The sequence below is a fragment of the Diceros bicornis genome, chromosome 10, assembly GCF_020826845.1.
Source record: "Diceros bicornis minor isolate mBicDic1 chromosome 10, mDicBic1.mat.cur, whole genome shotgun sequence".
NCBI lineage: Eukaryota > Metazoa > Chordata > Mammalia > Perissodactyla > Rhinocerotidae > Diceros > Diceros bicornis.
In genome coordinates this window covers 84,815,652-84,832,591 of record NC_080749.1, presented here as the reverse complement: position 1 = coordinate 84,832,591, position 16,940 = coordinate 84,815,652, and the positions used below count along the sequence as shown (strand labels likewise).

The following is a 16,940-nucleotide window of genomic DNA, read 5'->3' as shown; positions in this document are numbered from 1 at the left end:
GTTGTCTGTTCATCTTGATTCTGGTTTCGTTTGTCTTGTAGAAGCTCTTTAATCTGATAAAGTCCCACTTGCTTATTTTTTTTTAATTTCCCTAGTCTGGGTAGGCATGTCATCCGAAAAGATTCCTTTATGACCAATGTCAAATAGTGTGTTGCCTATATTTTCTTCTGAGTTTTATAGTTTCAGGTCTCACCTTCAGGTCTTTGATCCATTTTGAGTTAATTTTTGTGAGTGGTGATAGCAGATGGTCCACATTCATTCTTTTGCATGTGGCTCTCCAGTTTTCCCAACACCATTTATTGAAGAGATTTTAAAGGACATATTTTTTTTTAAAAATTCAGTGTTTAAAGATTTTCTTATTAATCTTTAAGGGGGATGGGGGAATCAGATTTTTCCATTCCTATCATGCTGCTTTTTCTCCTTTGGCAATTTTTTGCATCATTTCTTCATGCGTTCATTCAAACATTTATACATTGGGCACTGTGCTGTGTGCCTTTTATGTGGTGGTGAGTGAAACTGAAATAGTTCCTGCCCTCAGGGAGTTTATAGGTGAGGCTAGGGTGGGGGTGGAGAAGCCAATAAAACAGGTAAATAAATAAATGTGTAATTATAAATTAAGAAAATGGCTAAGAAGTATGCTATGATGGAGAATAAAGTGGGGAAATTTCAAGAAAGGTCTTCCAGCCAGACTACCATATCCTCTTGTAAAGTGGCCAAAGTAACTGTGGGCAGGGTGGGATGGGGGTGTCTCACTAAGGAGTACCCTGGTGGCCCACCAGTGCTCACACACACACACACACACACACACACACTTTCTGTTTTGCTGGGAATCAGATTGAGGGTTGAAGACCTCCCCTCAAAACCATCCCCTTTCAAATTGCTGGCTACAAAATGAAAGGGCAGTGAAAACTGATTTTCATCCAGCTCCAAACCTGAAATGAGAAGCAATCTCTAGGTTCTGTTAAAAACAAGACAACAGGGGGCCCACTGGGTGGCATAGTGGTTAAGTTCGGGGGCTCCACTTCAGTGGCCGGGGGTTCCTGGGTTCAGATCCCAGGTGCAGACCTACACCACTCATCAAGCCATGCTGTGGTGGTGACCTACATAGAAAATAAAGGCAGATGGGCACAGATGTTAGCTCAGGGCCAATCTTCCTCACCAAAAACAAAAACAAAACAAAAAAACCCAAGACAACAGGCCCCAAATGGAGTCACTTATGCTAAGCTCCAGGTCACCACACCCAGACTTAATTACAGTTTCGGTTCTCCCAGAAATGGAATCTTACACCAGTCTCAGGAATGTCCTGCTCAGCGCTGGTGAGGCCACCTGCCTGATGGACCCCTGCCGTCCCCTAAAGGAAGCGACCTTGCCACAAACCACCTGCTTTTTGCTAGAATAGCTTCCCTGTCCGTCCTTCCGCCTATGGAAGTCTTCCAGCCGGTACAGCTCCGGGAACTCCTGTCCATGTGCCCGCCTCACGATCGTCGAATAAGCCCAGATCTTTAGGTCTCACTCAGCAGACTTCCGTTTTTTAACAGTTCTGATGGTCCACTTTCAGAAAGAGCTGGCATCTCTGGTCATTCTCTTGGACAGGGGCTGCTAAAAGCGGTCGGGTCCCCGGTGTGTTCCGATTGCCAACATGCATGGGGGCGTCGGGAGAACAGTGCGGAGACCCGCACGCGCCACTGTCCCCAAAGGTGTGAGGAACCGTGTGGTGCGCTGTGTGGTGTGGCATCAGCAGACGGCGCGCAGGGGCCGGCAGGGCGTCCGGGAAGGAGGACGCTCCTGCAGCCTGGAACCTGTGTGCCGGGCCTCGCTTCCTGGGCCGGGGAAGTATTTCAGAGAGGGACCGCGACGCGCTTGTCAATACAGGGGCGCAGCGGTCGGCAGCGGCGGCATCGTGAGGCGGCGGCATCGTCAGGCGGGCCCTCCCGGAGGCGGGAGGCCCCCGCCGGGAGCAGGCCGCAGGCCGTCAGGTGAGGGGAGAGGCGGCGGCCAGGTGAGCGTCTGCCAGCGCCCGGCGGGGGAGGGGAGGCGATGGGGCTGTGGTGACAGCACTGTGGGGCCGGGAAGCTCCGGGGTTGCGGTGCTTCTGCCTCTTCCTGCTCTGGGTTGTTTGGTGCCGGAGACCGCCGTTCAGTGCGGCGGGTGACGGGTGAGGGAGGTGGCATGACGCGGCGTCTGCTCCTGTCATGAATTGTGTGTGAGGAGAGACCGGGTGAGAGGAGAGACCGGGGGTGAGGAGAGACGGGGTGAGAGGAGAGACCGGGGGTGAGGAGAGACCGGGTGAGAGGAGAGACCGGGGGTGAGGAGAGACCGGGTGAGAGGAGAGACCGAGGGTGAGGAGAGACGCGGGGTGAGGAGAGACGGGGTGTGAGGAGAGACCGGGGGTGAGGAGAGACGGGGGTTGAGGAGACACCGGGGGTGAGGAGAGACGCGGGGTGAGGAGAGACGGGGTGTGAGGAGAGACCGGGGGTGAGGAGAGACCGGTGGTTGAGGAGAGACGCGGGGTGAGGAGAGACCGGGGGTGAGGAGAGACGCGGGGTGAGGAGAGACGGGGGGTGAGGAGAGACCGGGGGTGAGGAGAGACGCGGGGTGAGGAGAGACGGGGTGAGAGGAGAGACGCGGGGTGAGGAGAGACCGAGGGTGAGGAGAGACCGAGGGTGAGGAGAGACGGGGGGTGAGGAGAGACCGGGGGTGAGGAGAGACCGGGTGAGAGGAGAGACCGAGGGTGAGGAGAGACGCGGGGTGAGGAGAGACGGGGGTGAGGAGAGACCGGGTGAGAGGAGAGACCGAGGGTGAGAGGAGAGACGCGGGGTGAGGAAAGACGCGGGGTGAGGAGAGACCGGGGGTGAGGAGAGACCGGGTGAGAGGAGAGACCGAGGGTGAGGAGAGACGCGGGGTGAGGAGAGACGGGGGTGAGGAGAGACCGGGTGAGAGGAGAGACCGAGGGTGAGAGGAGAGACGCGGGGTGAGGAAAGACGCGGGGTGAGGAGAGACCGGGGGTGAGGAGAGACCGGGTGAGAGGAGAGACCGAGGGTGAGAGGAAAGACGCGGGGTGAGGAGAGACCGGGGGTGAGGAGAGACCGGGTGAGAGGAGAGCGCATCCTGTCTGTAGGGTTAGTTCTGGTCCTGGTCCTGGAACCGAACCTCACGTCGGGCGGGGCTCCCGAGACGCAGCGGTGGTCCTCAGTCGACCCGCTGGTTTTTCTGTTCAGTGAATGACGCTGTGAGAGATGGTGACGCCATGTGACTGACGGTGACACCGTGAGACGGACGGCAGGCGGGATTCGGGCTTCCGGGGGAGGATCACCCAGCTACTCAGTCACGGTGAGGGGATTTCAGACCCGCCTCCGACAAACAAGTCAGATGGAAACAGGTCCAGACGCATGGCCTGCCAGGCAGGGCAGGTGTGAGTTTACCAAGTAAATCGAGATTGAGCCATGCTGCTGTCAACTGATTTGGAAATTGTTTTCCTCCTTTTCTTTTCTCCTCCTTGGAAAAGAGAAACACCTAGGTTTTTTTTTTTTTTCTTTAATATTTTAATTTCATTAGTCATAATACATTGATTTGTATTCATTAATAAGGAATTTTATTATTAAATACCACATGTAAGTGACAATTGGTGTATCTAAAAAACACAAGGCAATTTTTGTTTCAGTAACTTCAAGAAAATGCCTTAACCAAAATTGGGCTAGAAGGTCAGTAGACTTGTGTCACCATGGTCACATAGCCTAACTTTTAGTCAGTAGAAGAATATTAGGTTAAATGGCACATGGAGAAGTGTTTTAAAATCATGTACATCAAGGAAATAATGTTCATGCCTGATGAGTTTGTCTTTACAGTGAATCTGTTCACAATGCAATGATTCATAGCAAGAACTATAAAGCCAGGCTAGGTTGAATTCCTGCCTGGCCACTTCATATTGTGTGACCTTGGGCAGCTGACATGCTGTGTTTCTTAATCTGTAGGATGGGAATAATAACAATACTGATCTCATAGGGTTATTATGAGCATTAAATGAGTTAGTATTTTTGAAGTGCTTAGAACAATGCATGTAGTTGTAGTAACTGCTCTATACACGTTTGTTAATAAATGCGTAAAATAAAAACATACCATGTTGAAAGTAAAATGGAGGTTGCCAGGAGCTGAGAAGAGGGACAAAATGGAGAGTTGTTCAATGGGTATAGAATTTCAGTCTTGCAAGATGAAGAGATCTAGAGATTGGTTGTACAACAATGTGAATATAATTAACAGTACTGAACGGTACACTTAAAAATGGTTAAGATGGTAAATTTTATATAATGTGTTATTTTCCCAACATCAAAAATTTTTTAAAATACCAATGTTAGCAAAGTTATGTATTCAAAATCATTATTAGCACACAGCAGCCCCATCCACAGTTGCCTTTGCCATTGTGAAAGTACAGCTTCTGGTAGTCATCAGTAAGATTCATTTATTTAGTAAATTCACGCAATTAAGACATCATAAAGAGCACAAACAAATTAAAAGAAGCCCTGAGGCTGAGTGGTTCAAGTTCTGCATGCTCCGCTTGGGTGGCCTGGGTTCCAGGGTTCGGCTCCCGGGCGTGGACCTATTCCCCTCACCAGCCATGCTGTGGCAGTGTCCCACATACAGAAAAAGTGGAGGAAGATTGGCACAGATGTTAGCTCCAGGCTAATCTTCCTCAAGCAAAAAAAAAAAGAGGAGGATTGGCAATGGAGGTTAGCTCGGGGCAGATCTTCCTCAGCAAAAAAATAAAATAAAAGAAAGAAAAAGAAACACCACCTAAGATTCTATGGCATTCCATGGCATGTACAATTCTAAAAATGTCCCTCCACCAAGATTGCATGCCTAATCCCTGGAACCCGTAAATATGATGAAATATCACTCCCTTGATTGTGTTATGTTATATGGCACAGATTAATTTAAAATAGGGAAATTTTCCGGGTGGTCTTAATCTAATCACAGGAGCCTATAAAAGTGGAGAGCTGTCCCTGGCTGGGGAAATCAGAGAGATTTGAAGCCTGAGAAGGACTGAACATGCTGTTGCTGTTTTGAAGATGGAGGGGACATTTGAGAAGGAACAGGTCAGCCTTGAGAAATGCAGGGGGCCTAGTGTTGCTGAGGGTAGCCCAGCATGGAAACTGGAACCTCTGACCTAGGGCCACAGGAAACTGGATTCTGCCAACAAATGGAATGAGCTTAGAACTAGATTCTTTACCAGAGCCTTTAGTTAAGAGCCCAGCCTGGCCAACACCTTGATTTCAGCTGTTTGAGAGAAACTCTGAGCAGAGAACTCAGCCAAGCCTACCCAGACTCTGACCTTCAGAATTGTGAAATAAGAAATGGGTGTTGTTTTTAGCTAGTAAGTTTGTGGAAATTTGTGGATATAGCAATAGAGAACTAACGCAGACTCCAACAGAAAAATGGGCCAAAGACAGGAACAGACTATCCATAGAAGAGAAAATTAAATGGCTAATGACATACGAAAATGCATTCTCTTTCCAGTCATCAAAGAAATGAAATTGAAACAACAGCAAGATACCATTTTTCCAGCTCTCAAATTTACATAGATTTTAAAAAATTGCAATTTCCACATCAGTTAGTGTTGCAGTGGAGCACAGTCTCACATGCTGTGAGGTGTGCAAATGTTATAACCTTTCTGAAAAGCTCATTGGCTAAATATGTGAAAAGCCTCACTAATGTTCCTGCCCTTTGACCCAGTAATTCCACTTCTAGCAGTCTATCCAAAGGAACTTATGAGAAATTTTTTAAAAGTTAATGATCACAAATGCTTAATATGGCTTTGGTTAGAAAAGTCAGATATTGGCAATAGTCTAAATGCCTAACAACAGGGCAACAGTTTAAATGAATTATGGTATCATCAAAAGATACGGTATTATACAGACATTTAAAAGGATATTTATGAAGAATTTCAATGGTGTGGAAAAGTGTTTGCAATTATTGCTAAATGGGTGAAAAATAGGATAGAGAACTGTATCTACAGTGTGCTCTCAACTATGTTTAAAAAAACAGAAAGATCTACCTACCTAGGAAAGGGGCTGACAGGACCCAAATGAGGTGGTGCTTTTTCCCCTTGGAGGGTGAATAGGCATTGCTTATTTTCCCTTTTATACTTTTCTGTATTTTTAAAATGTTGAACAGTGAACATGTATTAGTTGTTTATAATCACAATAGTCAGTAAACACTATTTTAAAAGTCTCTACATGTGAGGAATACAATGAGTCTAAAACGTTGTCCAGTCAAATAATGGAGAAAATAAAAATCCATAAATAACTGTGGCAGAAAGTGATTGTTTTAGAAAAACTATGAGATAGGAAATGATAAATATTGTTGGAAAGAGTGAAATAAAGTTGGATAATTTATTTCTCCATAGGGTAATCAGTGGAAGCTTTGTGGGGGAAGGATCACTGAATATCATACTGATGTAAAAGAAAAAGAAGGTGCAAGGTTGAATTTACATTAAAAGTCTTTAGTTTTCTCCCAGATTGATGGATTTTAGGCTTTGGGCTATAGACCTAGGTTAATTATACACGTGGAAAACAAAGAACTATGATGGATATGTAACCATTTGCAAAAGAAAGACCCCTGCATGTTATGACTAGGAAAACCAAGCTGGACCTACGCTAGTAACATCTGCATTAAAAAAACATCCAAAGCTAATATTTATTGAATATTTATCAGAAATCTGATCTCCTCTATTCCAGTTTAATCATGTGTGCAGCCTTCCCGTAATACTTGAAGTCAAGTCCTACATTTACATATTTAAGAAGCAAGCAGGTAGATGGGTGCTATTTTACTTACTAATTTCAGAAGACCTGATTTTAGTAGAAACCTGGAAAAGGTTAGATCATTTGGGGAGATTTTTTAGGATTCTCCATCTCTAAACAGTTCCCAGGAGCACCAAACCATTGCTACTCCATTTTTCCACTGGCTCCCTTTCCTATTTTCACTTCACCCTATCCTCCCACACCTGTAGAAGAGTCAGAAAGTGTCTGTTGCCCCATTGGCTGATAGCCAAATGCTGATATTCTTCATGGGGAATGTTAACACCTTAAAAGCAACTGTATGGAAGGATATCTAGCAAGGAATTTCTTTGTTATTTTTTCATTTTCTTTTAGAGTGGATTTTGTATTTGGTTCATAAGTAGTCTAGCTTGGAGCTCCTGTGCAAGCTAAATAGTTCAGAGAAGTCAGTACTGAATGAGAGTGTTGGTAAAAATGACCACCAGTGTAATTCCATGCATTGTGTTTGCTCTATTTCATTGGCTGCTGTAGATATTACCAGACAGACAATAAGAAGCCCACATAATTTACCTTCATACTGACAATAAGGTAAGAACTTTATTTGGTCCACGAGTGTAATTAATCTTGATGGCAACATGAATTATCAGCAAAATCCAAAATCAAATATAGAGGCCATTGCATTGAGATGTCAGGCGTGTTATTTTCATTAACGTTTTGTTTGTTTTTCATACACTCATTAGTTGTTAATTTGAGTTCTGTGTTTAAAGGTGGATTCCCCGATTATATGCCACATTTATGAGTATGGTAGAGATTTGTTTGTCCAGTTATCTTGATTAGTGTAACCAATTTATAATTCAGTATAAGCTAAAGCTGCTCTGCTCTGCATTATCCAGTTTACTTGTGGACATTTATCTAATTGGGAAATTGCTAAATATCTACTTCACCTGTAAATATGATTATAAATGCAGATTTTCAGTCACAGAACAGGGAGCATATATTATAGGTTAGAAAATGTCAGAAATGTAACCAGCAGTTTTTGTACTCCAGGAAATTAGCTAAATGATCTCCTCCCATGTGTTCTTGATCCATATTTATTAGCACTTGAACTTTTCCAGAACAACTTCTCTTCTACCCTCAGGGATTCATTGATTCATTGATTGCACAAGTAAGAAGTGAGCACTTTTTTTGTGCCATGGCACATAGCTCTTGTACTTGAAGCCAGGAATATAGTCTTGAACAAAGTGGGCACATTTCTTGCCTTCATGAAGCTTATTCTAGTTGGGAAGACACACAAGTAAACAGGCGATTTTTACAGAGTGAAAAGCATTATAATTGAGGAAATCAGGGTGCTATGGGAACACTTAAAAGGGATGTCCAAAATGGGTGTGGGAGGCCAGGGAAGAAGTGATATCTCAGCAAAGACCTGAAGGCGGAATTAGAATAAGCCAAGTTGTGTGCCTGTGTGGTGGTGGTTGGGGTGTGGAGAGAAGTCCAGGAAAGTAAGGGGCCCTGAGCTCTTACAGGCAATATTAAGGAGTGTATGGTTTATCCAGAAGATAACAGGGCTTTAATTTTAGAAAGCCCACCCTGGCTGCAATGTGGTGAATGGATTCATGGAGGGCAAGACTGAAAGGAGGGAGCCTGGATGGTGGTGTCTGAACCAAGGCAGTAAAGAAGGAGAGAATGAATAAATTTGGCAGATCTTGTAGAGGTAGAGTTAATATGACTTGCTGGTTTGGAGTGATTGCAGGTGAGGAGCCAGAAGGGTCAAGGCTGATGTTCATCTTTCTGGGGCGGATGATGATGTCCTTCACTAAATGGAGACTGCCAGGAGCAGGGGCAGGTTGAGGGGAAGATGAGGAGTTGGGTTTTCTGTATATTAGGAGTTAGGGCACATTCAAAAGGCAGTTGCATATGTGAGTCAGAGCTCAGGAGAACAATCTCTTCCTCATCCACCATGTGGATTGCAGCTGAAGCCACAGGGATGCAGATTACTCAGGCAGAAAAGGAACTGAATGCGAGGGTCATGGGGAAAATGGAGGAGCACCTGCCTTTATGATATGGGCATAGGAAAGTGAGTTCATGCAGGGGACTGAGAAAAGGAGAGGTACCAGAAGAGACTGTTCAGTGAATTCGTGAGAGCAAGGCAGAGTGGGGGTTCAACCGGCAAGTACTGCTGAGAGGTCAGATGTGCAGCAACAAGTCTCTTGGGTTTAGCAACAAGAATGTTGTTGGTGACATTTGCCTGTGCGGTTTCAGCTGAGGCAGAACCAGATTGCTTATTGGAGAGAATGAATGGATGGTGAGAAGTGGAGTCAGAAATCTGACTCACTCAGAAAGACTCAGAAAGAACAAATATCTTCAAAAAATGGGAAGAAAAAGGGAGAAGGGAGAAGAATCCTAGCTGTAGAGGCACTTGGGGGACAGGGAGGGATTTACTTGTTTATTCTTCTTTGAGAAGAGATACTCCTTTTGAATCATCCTGCATCTTGCAGTACTGAATCCGACCAGAAAAGCTGATGCACAGCAACTCATGCTGCCTTGCACAGTGCAGAAGGAACCCTTGAGTAAATTAAAACCTTATCTTAGTGCTTTCTGAACTGATTGCTGTTACCACTCAATCGACTAGTTGGTTGGTTGGTTTATAGTGGGAGGAGATCAAAGAGAATGTGGTGACCCTTTCCCTGGTATCATACAGACGACCCCTGTCGGCATCCTGTACCCTACTTTGGCGTTCACAAAGCGCTCCATCATGTCATTCGATTTACGCTCCAAAACATCTTTTGAAGAAGGCAGGACAGGTGTCCTTATTTGACCTACGTGGAAGTAACTGGAACTTAGTTTCAAATGACTTGCCCAGATTCACATCTGGTAGTAGTGCATGGAAGGTTCAAACTCAAGTCTTCTAACTCCAGATCTTGTGGTCCAACAGTAAATGCCCTTTACTGAAAGGTTATATATGACGTCTGTGTTTTCATTGTAGCGTGGTCATATGAAACCTGGGCATATCCTCTTTTAATACATTTAAGAAACAAGACTGAAGGTTGTGAGACAACTTTGTTATTTTGTTTGAACCTCATATACATTGATATTTGTCCTCTCACTCTCACCGAAAAAAAAGTTGGTTTTAGAAGGAGGCAATTTATTTGGACATGACTTAGTTAAAATATGTTTTAATTATCTATAGTAACGTCTAATTTGAAAATATTTCTTTTAATTCTTTTGACAGAAATACTTATTTGCATGTTTTTTTAAGCAAACATTTTTTACAAGTGTTTCTATTTATTGACTAAATGAAAAATGGTGTCTTGGGGAAACTTTAGTAATAAAGTTTTGGGCAATTAGGACTATGTAAACATTTGCAAAAGCACTTGTTTTGGCCTAAATGAAGTCACAGTTATTACACCCTTGCAGACATTCCAAGTGCTGTATCCAAGGTCACTAAGAGAATTGAGGTTGGCGATTTAGAGAACAGCCTTTTATTCTGTTTGTTCAGGGACCTCTCATCCACATTCGCTTAGAGAACTTACAATGACACAGAAGTATTACTGAAGTGATTTTTTTTTTTGTAAATTAAGTATAAACTTTTTCCCTGGGTGTAAAGATGATATTTAACCATTAACTTTCTGAGTCGTGGGATTAACAAACAGAAAGATTATAAATAACATTAGTTAAAGTTGCCAGAGTTTGATACTAAAATTCAAAGCACTATGTGTGTAAAATTTTAGCTGTATTATCTCAGGGTAATTAATTTGCTATTAATTGTCATACAGGACTGTATGTGCATTTTCGAGTCTTGTTGCCACTCACTTACTGGCCATATTACTTTGGACAAGGTACTTCATTTCTTTAAATCTCAATTTCCTAATCTGTAAAGTGGTAATAATAATAGCAGTTCTCTGATAGGATTGTTGTGAGGATTTAACAACATAATGCAGATAAAGGGCTTAACATAATGACTGCCCTTTAGTAAGTGCTCAATAAATATTAGCTATGACTCTAATCTTGGTCTTAGCTTAGGAATTATAGGAACTATCTTTATTTTGTTTTTAAACATTTTATTAAATACGTCATTCCACATTTAACATGAGTCCATCCACATTGAAGGAGTCCTCTGCAGGACATTTTAAAAGAGTTTAGTACAGCATAGTCTCTGATGTGGGGCAACTATTTGAGTCCCAGCTGTGGTATGCCTGTCATCCTAATGTCAGATCAAAACAGTCAAAGACATGTAGACCGATCAGAGCTCAGGAATGTTTACACATTGCAGTATTGCTTTGTAAAAGTCCATTGCATTCTAATGATAGTTGTCCATAATAAAAGAAATTTAATCCCAGATGTGGGGATGAAAAGGTAGTTCCTACTGTTCTTCTCATTCATACTTTGTAAACTTTTCCTTTGTCCTGTATGATGGGCAGAGATTTTTCTGGCCTTCATGTTGTACATAGTAAAATAACAAAGGCTCAGCTTGTTATTTTGCCTTGCCTTGTCCTGATCTTTGAGGGTCAAAGACAGCGTTCTGTCTGCCTTTGCCAGCCGTGCCTGTTTCCTAACAGAATTGGGAGCAGAACTCCTAACAAGAGGCTGCTTGGTAGCCAAGGTCATTGTCACAGATTAAGTCCAAAGGGGAGGGAGGGCTCATGGAGGCAGCCCATTACCACGGAGTATGTCTGCCCTTTCAAATAAGAAGTGAGTCACCTTTTGCTTAGACCTTACCATGGGTCTGGTACGTGCTGGATGCCATTTAACAAAGACCCAGGCTCATATTTTAGCAGGTTCAAGTGTAGAGGAGAAAGAAAAAAATCTGTTAATTACTTCTCGTATACATTCACCCTAAATGCCCAAAGGAACCAGTTTTGTGAATATGTGTCAACCCATAAGCTTATTGCTGTTTTGAAGGTTAAAGTCGTAAGTATTCTCCCTTCTGCTAATCAGCTACAGTGAACTAAGGAGTTAAAGTCAACAGGAAGTGAGGTCATTATTCATTTCCCATGACATCCCAGCCACCCAGCAAAAGCCTTCTGTTGGCCAGGGATGTTTCTATGGGTCAGAAAGACTTGAGCAGCCTGTGAGGAAGCCCTCTGCACTCATACCTTCCGTTTGTGCAGTTGTTAGTTTACTTTGAGCTCACTCTTTGGTGGGACCTTTGAAGCTGTTACTGTAAATTCCACATACTGTAGATGCCAGAAGCAGCATCATTTCTAGAGCAGGTATGATTGGTTTTGTTTGTGTTTGTTTCCCTTGTCTTTGGTTTCTTTCAACTGAAGTCATCTCTGTATACTTGTCATTATGTTGTTTAATTGTGTTCTGTCACTTAGACCCTTTATTGTCCCTTGATTAGTAATGATTCCTTACTTATGTTCCTGTGACACATTTTGTATACTTCTGTTAAGGTACCTTTTACACTTGGTTTTGTGTTGTTTCCTCACTAGCTATTAAGCTCTTCGAGGGCAGGAGCTGTACTTTGTGTCTCTAACATCTAACATAGTGTTTGGGTACTTGTCTATCCTCTGTAAATGTTTGTTGGGTATAAATGGTTGTGTGGTTAGGAATCAGCTAGCTTCTAATAGGAGTAGTAATTGTTTCAGATTTTACGAAGAACTTTCACATACATTATCTGCATTTATGCTTCACAACTCTCTAAGGTAGATGGGGGCAGGCATTGGCAGGATTTCCATTTTGCAGATAAGGCAGGCCCAAAAGTCCTGAGTCAGCCTGACTTGCTGGAAGTCATTCAGCTTAGAAGGCAGTGCTGGGACATGAACCTTTCTGGTGTCAGAAGTTTGTGTTCTTCACATTGCCACACTTCTGTCCCGTTGAACAAACTCAGACCTGGGTGGCTCGTGGGTTGGACTCAACCTACTTACTCCTTGTTTATGGTCCTTCTAACCTCAGGGCCCCTGGGCGATTTAAGGTGATTTAAAAGGTAGTTGAACTTCGGTGGCCCACAGGACTTAGTAATTAGACAGGGATTCCAGGAACCTCCTTTCTTTCCCCCACGGGGCCTTCGACTGACATAGGTGAGTCATCTTGGTCTCTCTTTCATCATCGTTGAAATAGTCCTGCTGCTTTACTCCACTCTCTCTTGTGGGGTTAATACATGTATTTATCAAGAAGTTTATCAAGCACTTTATAAGACAGACTCTAAACCATGCATGTGAAGATGATTATTCTCAGTAAAGTCAAGTGATTTTTCCTCAGGTTAACTCAATTTGAGGAGTTATGTGAGAAAATTGGATGAAATTCAGTCCTGTATTGGGTTTGGAAACACAGCCCCCATTACTGAGGCTCAAGTAGAAGATCTAAATAGTTATATGAGCTGATGACATCTTTAAATCTAAAGCTACTTCCTTAGCTCTTTTTGGGCATCTTGCATGTCTGGGTCTCACTGTACCCTCTTGGAGTGGTGGTTACATTGTTGTTGCAGTCTGTCGCATATTCAGCCCACACCAGCTGGCTTGGCTCATGGTGCCTGTATGCACTGGTCGTTTACTTCCTGTTACAGCTGGAGGCTGACTAGCAACATGTGGTTTCTATGATGGGAGTTTTTGCCTTGTTCACCTCAGTCCTAGGGTGAAGATAATTGGAGTGGTGGTTTTCTGTGTTTTTTAATCACTCTTCCCTGCCATGGAGGTAAAGGGAAATGGAAAGCGTAGAGTCTGCATTTTGAGACACTCACATAACTGAAGTTTGTGTCTGTCTGTTTTGTTTCTAAAGGCAGGACATATTGGAACTCTGGCAGTTTTATGAAATGAGCTTCTCAGTCAGAAGCCTTGGCTTTCCAATCCAGTATTTGACATAGGGGCACAATAACATTATTGCCTTCAATAGCAAAACAATCTGAGATTTGAAGTGCCGTGCTTATATTTAGTTTGGTTTCTGGGAAAACATCTTGGGGCATCAATGTCTCAGTGACTTTGCAAGTGGACACAATAAACAAGCACAAAGATGTACTGAAAAATGCTTTCAATGGATTGCCTGTGGGTATTTCAAAGGGAACATCTCTTTATGGTATTAGAAAGAGCTTGAGCTCTAAGTCACTGGAAAATGAGAACAGCCAAGCTACTGATCTGGAGTGGTTCACAAAATAATTCCTAAGTGCTGCATAGGTGCTTTTGTTTCTATAAAAGGTATTAGTGAGATCTTTGTTACCTGACCTTTTGCCATGTTGTTTTTAAACCTGGTTTCAATAGCTTAGAATCTTTCTCTACTAAGAAAAATTTTAAAAGCTCCAGTCAACATAATGTGTTGGAAAGTATGTCAAATTTTACTTTAACGAGCTTGTAATGAATTCAAATATACTTTTGTCAGAAAACCAGAGTGGTATTTATGTTTACAGGTGTTAGTGCTTTGAAAACATACTCTTTATTCAGACGTTCATTCAAAAAATATTTACTGAGCGCCCATTGTGTACTAGCCATAGTTCTAGGTCCAGTGGCGGTTATAAAAAATGAAATACATAGCATAATCGCTACTCTGAAGTTGCTATTAGTCCAGTAGGGTTGGTGTGTGACCTCAGGCAAGTTATATATCTTTGAGCCTCAGTTTCCTCATCTGTAAAATGAGGATAATAGTACCCACATTACACATCATGAAGCTTAGCGATATAAAGTAACAGGTAAAGTAACTGCCACAAAATAGGCTTTTGATAAATGATAATTATGATCATCATCCTCATTTCAGATGGAACAGGCAGCATGCAATGTATATTGTGGGGTAGTACCAAAGACATTCTGTGGATGTTTAAAGAAAGAGACTGTTTTAGGAGCAGGGATCAAAGAAAGCTTGTAGAAGAGGTGGCATTTGAGTTTGAAGTGTGGAGAGAATTTCAGTAGGTAGAGGTGGGGAGAGGGTACCTCAGAAATAACTGTAAGCAAAGTTTTGCAGTTGGTGAAACATAAAATTTGAGCAATAGCATTCCAGTTTGGAGGAAAAGAGTGTATTACGGAAGAGAAGTCAGAAGTTGGAGAGGCAAGCTAGGCCAAAATTATGAAAGGGCTAGAGTATCAGGTTAAAGAGTTGGACCTTGTCATCAACGGAAGTGTCATTGAAGGATTTTATTTGCAAATGTCTCCCCACTGCCTAGAACAGTGTCCAGCTCATAGGCAGCACTCAGCAAATATTTGTTCAGTGAATAACTGAATGTGATTTTAGACAAATTGAGCTTAATTTTGCCATGAGAAAAGCCAGGTAGAAATGTCCTACAAATAATTAGGAACACAGGACCAGACGTCAGGCCTGAGACTGAGACTGAAGGTGGAAATTTGGAAAGCGTGAATATAGAAGTAATTATTGAAGCCACAAGCGTGGATAAATTGACCTAAGGACAACGTGTTACTTCAGTCAGAGTAGAGAGCTCAGGCAGTGCCCCCATTTGGTGAGGACGCCAGGAGGAAAAGAAGAAGGTGGAGCCTGAGAATGAGACGGCAGAAATGAGAGGAAACTCCCCAGGAGGAAATGTCTGAGAAGGGGCTGGCTAACAATAGCAAGGAGGCTCAGGACTTTGAAGAACACTCATGAGTGTGTGACAAGGAGGCTGTTAGCTGTAGCAGAGAAGTTTAACCGAGTGGGGCCTTATGCCAGGTTGTAAGGTCTAAGTAGGCACAGTACACTCTGGGACATTTCTTTTTTTTTTCTCAAGGATAGTAATTTCTGGTATTTGCTTTTGAGCATACATTAAACGGACAGTGTACCCAAACTGAATATATAATCTGATTCCAATTAAATTTTGGACAAAAACACACCTAACTGTTGACTTATTTTCTCTTAGTTATCAGATCATGACTGATTTTTATTTTCTTTTCCATATCTGTCAGTATTTTCCAGATTTTCTATGCGTACTTGTTACTTTTAGAACTGGGAACAACACTATACAAATAATTTTTTTATTACTATTTTCTTGAGGTCATAATACTTTATAACATTGTGAAATTTCAGCTCTACATTATTATTTGTCAGTCACTATATATATGTGCCCCTTTACCCCTTACGTCTACCCTGCAACCCCCTTCCCCTCTGGTAACCACTAATCTGTTCTGTTTGTCCATATGTTTGTTTATCTTCCACATATGAGTGAAATCATGCAGTGTTGGTCTTTGTCTGGCTTATTTTGCTTAACCTCATACCCTCAAGGTCCATCCATGTTGTTGCAAATGGGACGATTTTGTCTTTTTTTATGGCTAAGTAGTATTCCATTGTGTGTATATTATACCACATCTTCTTTATCCATTCATCAGTTGATGGGCACTTGGGTTGCTTCCATGTCTTGGCTATTGTGAATAATGCTGCAATGAACATAGGGGTGCATAAGTCTCTTTGAATTGTTGATTTCAAGTACTTTGGATAAATACTCAGTAGTGGGATAGCTGGGTCGCATGGTATTTCTATTTTTAATTTTTTGAGAAATCTCCGTACTGTTTTCCATAGAGGCTGCACCAGTTTGCATTCCTACCAGCAGTGTATGAGGGTTCCTTTTTCTCCACATCCTCTCCAACATTTGTTATTTTTTATCTTGGTAATTATACCCATTCTAACAGGTAGAAGGTGATATCTCATTGTAGTTTTGATTTGCATTTCCCTAATGATTAGTGATGTTGAACATCTTTTCATGTGCCTGATGGCCATCTGTATATCTTCTTTGGGAAAATGTCTGTTCATATGTTCTGCCCATTTCTTTCTTTCTTTCTTTTTTTTTTTTTTTTGTGAGAAGATTAGCCCTGATCTGACATCTATTGTCAATCCTCCTCTTTTTGCTTGAGGAAGGTTGGCCCTGAGCTAACATCTGTGCCAGTCTTCTTCTATTTTGTGTGTGGGTTGCCGCCACAGCATGGCTTGATGAGCAGTGAGTAGGTCCACGACCGAGATCCAAACCTGCAAACCCCAGGCCACCAAAGCAGAGCGTGCTGAACTTAACCACTACACCACCGGGCCGGCCCCTTCTGCCCATATTTTGATCAGGTTGTTTGCTTTTTTGTTGTTGAGTTGTATGAGTTCTTTATATATTTTGGAGATTAATCCCTTGTCAGATATATGATTTGCATATATTTTCTCCTAGTTGGTGGGTTGTCTTTTCGTTTTGTTCCTGGTCTCCTTTGCCTTGAAGAAGCTCTTTAGTCTGATGTAGTTCTATTTGTTTATTTTTTCTTTTGTTTCCCTTGCCTGAGAAGACAT

The 16,940-nt window shown here is 42.6% G+C and overlaps 1 protein-coding gene across 7 annotated transcripts in view; it reads left to right on the top strand.

Annotated features, from left to right (window-relative positions):
- Positions 1–1,862: 1,862 nt before the first annotated feature.
- Positions 1,863–16,940, top strand: part of PLEKHM3 (pleckstrin homology domain containing M3) — a 175,486-nt gene continuing 160,408 nt past the window's right edge. The window contains exons 1-2 of one of the 7 annotated variants that reach the window (XM_058549716.1): positions 1,868–1,999; positions 7,302–7,358. The gene's annotated coding sequence lies outside the window, so the exon portion shown is untranslated. Of the gene's footprint in view, positions 2,000–3,201; positions 3,331–7,301; positions 7,359–10,487; positions 10,607–16,940 lie in introns of those variants that run through there. The other 6 variants (XM_058549717.1, XM_058549721.1, XM_058549722.1 and 3 more) reach the window with 6 other exon arrangements.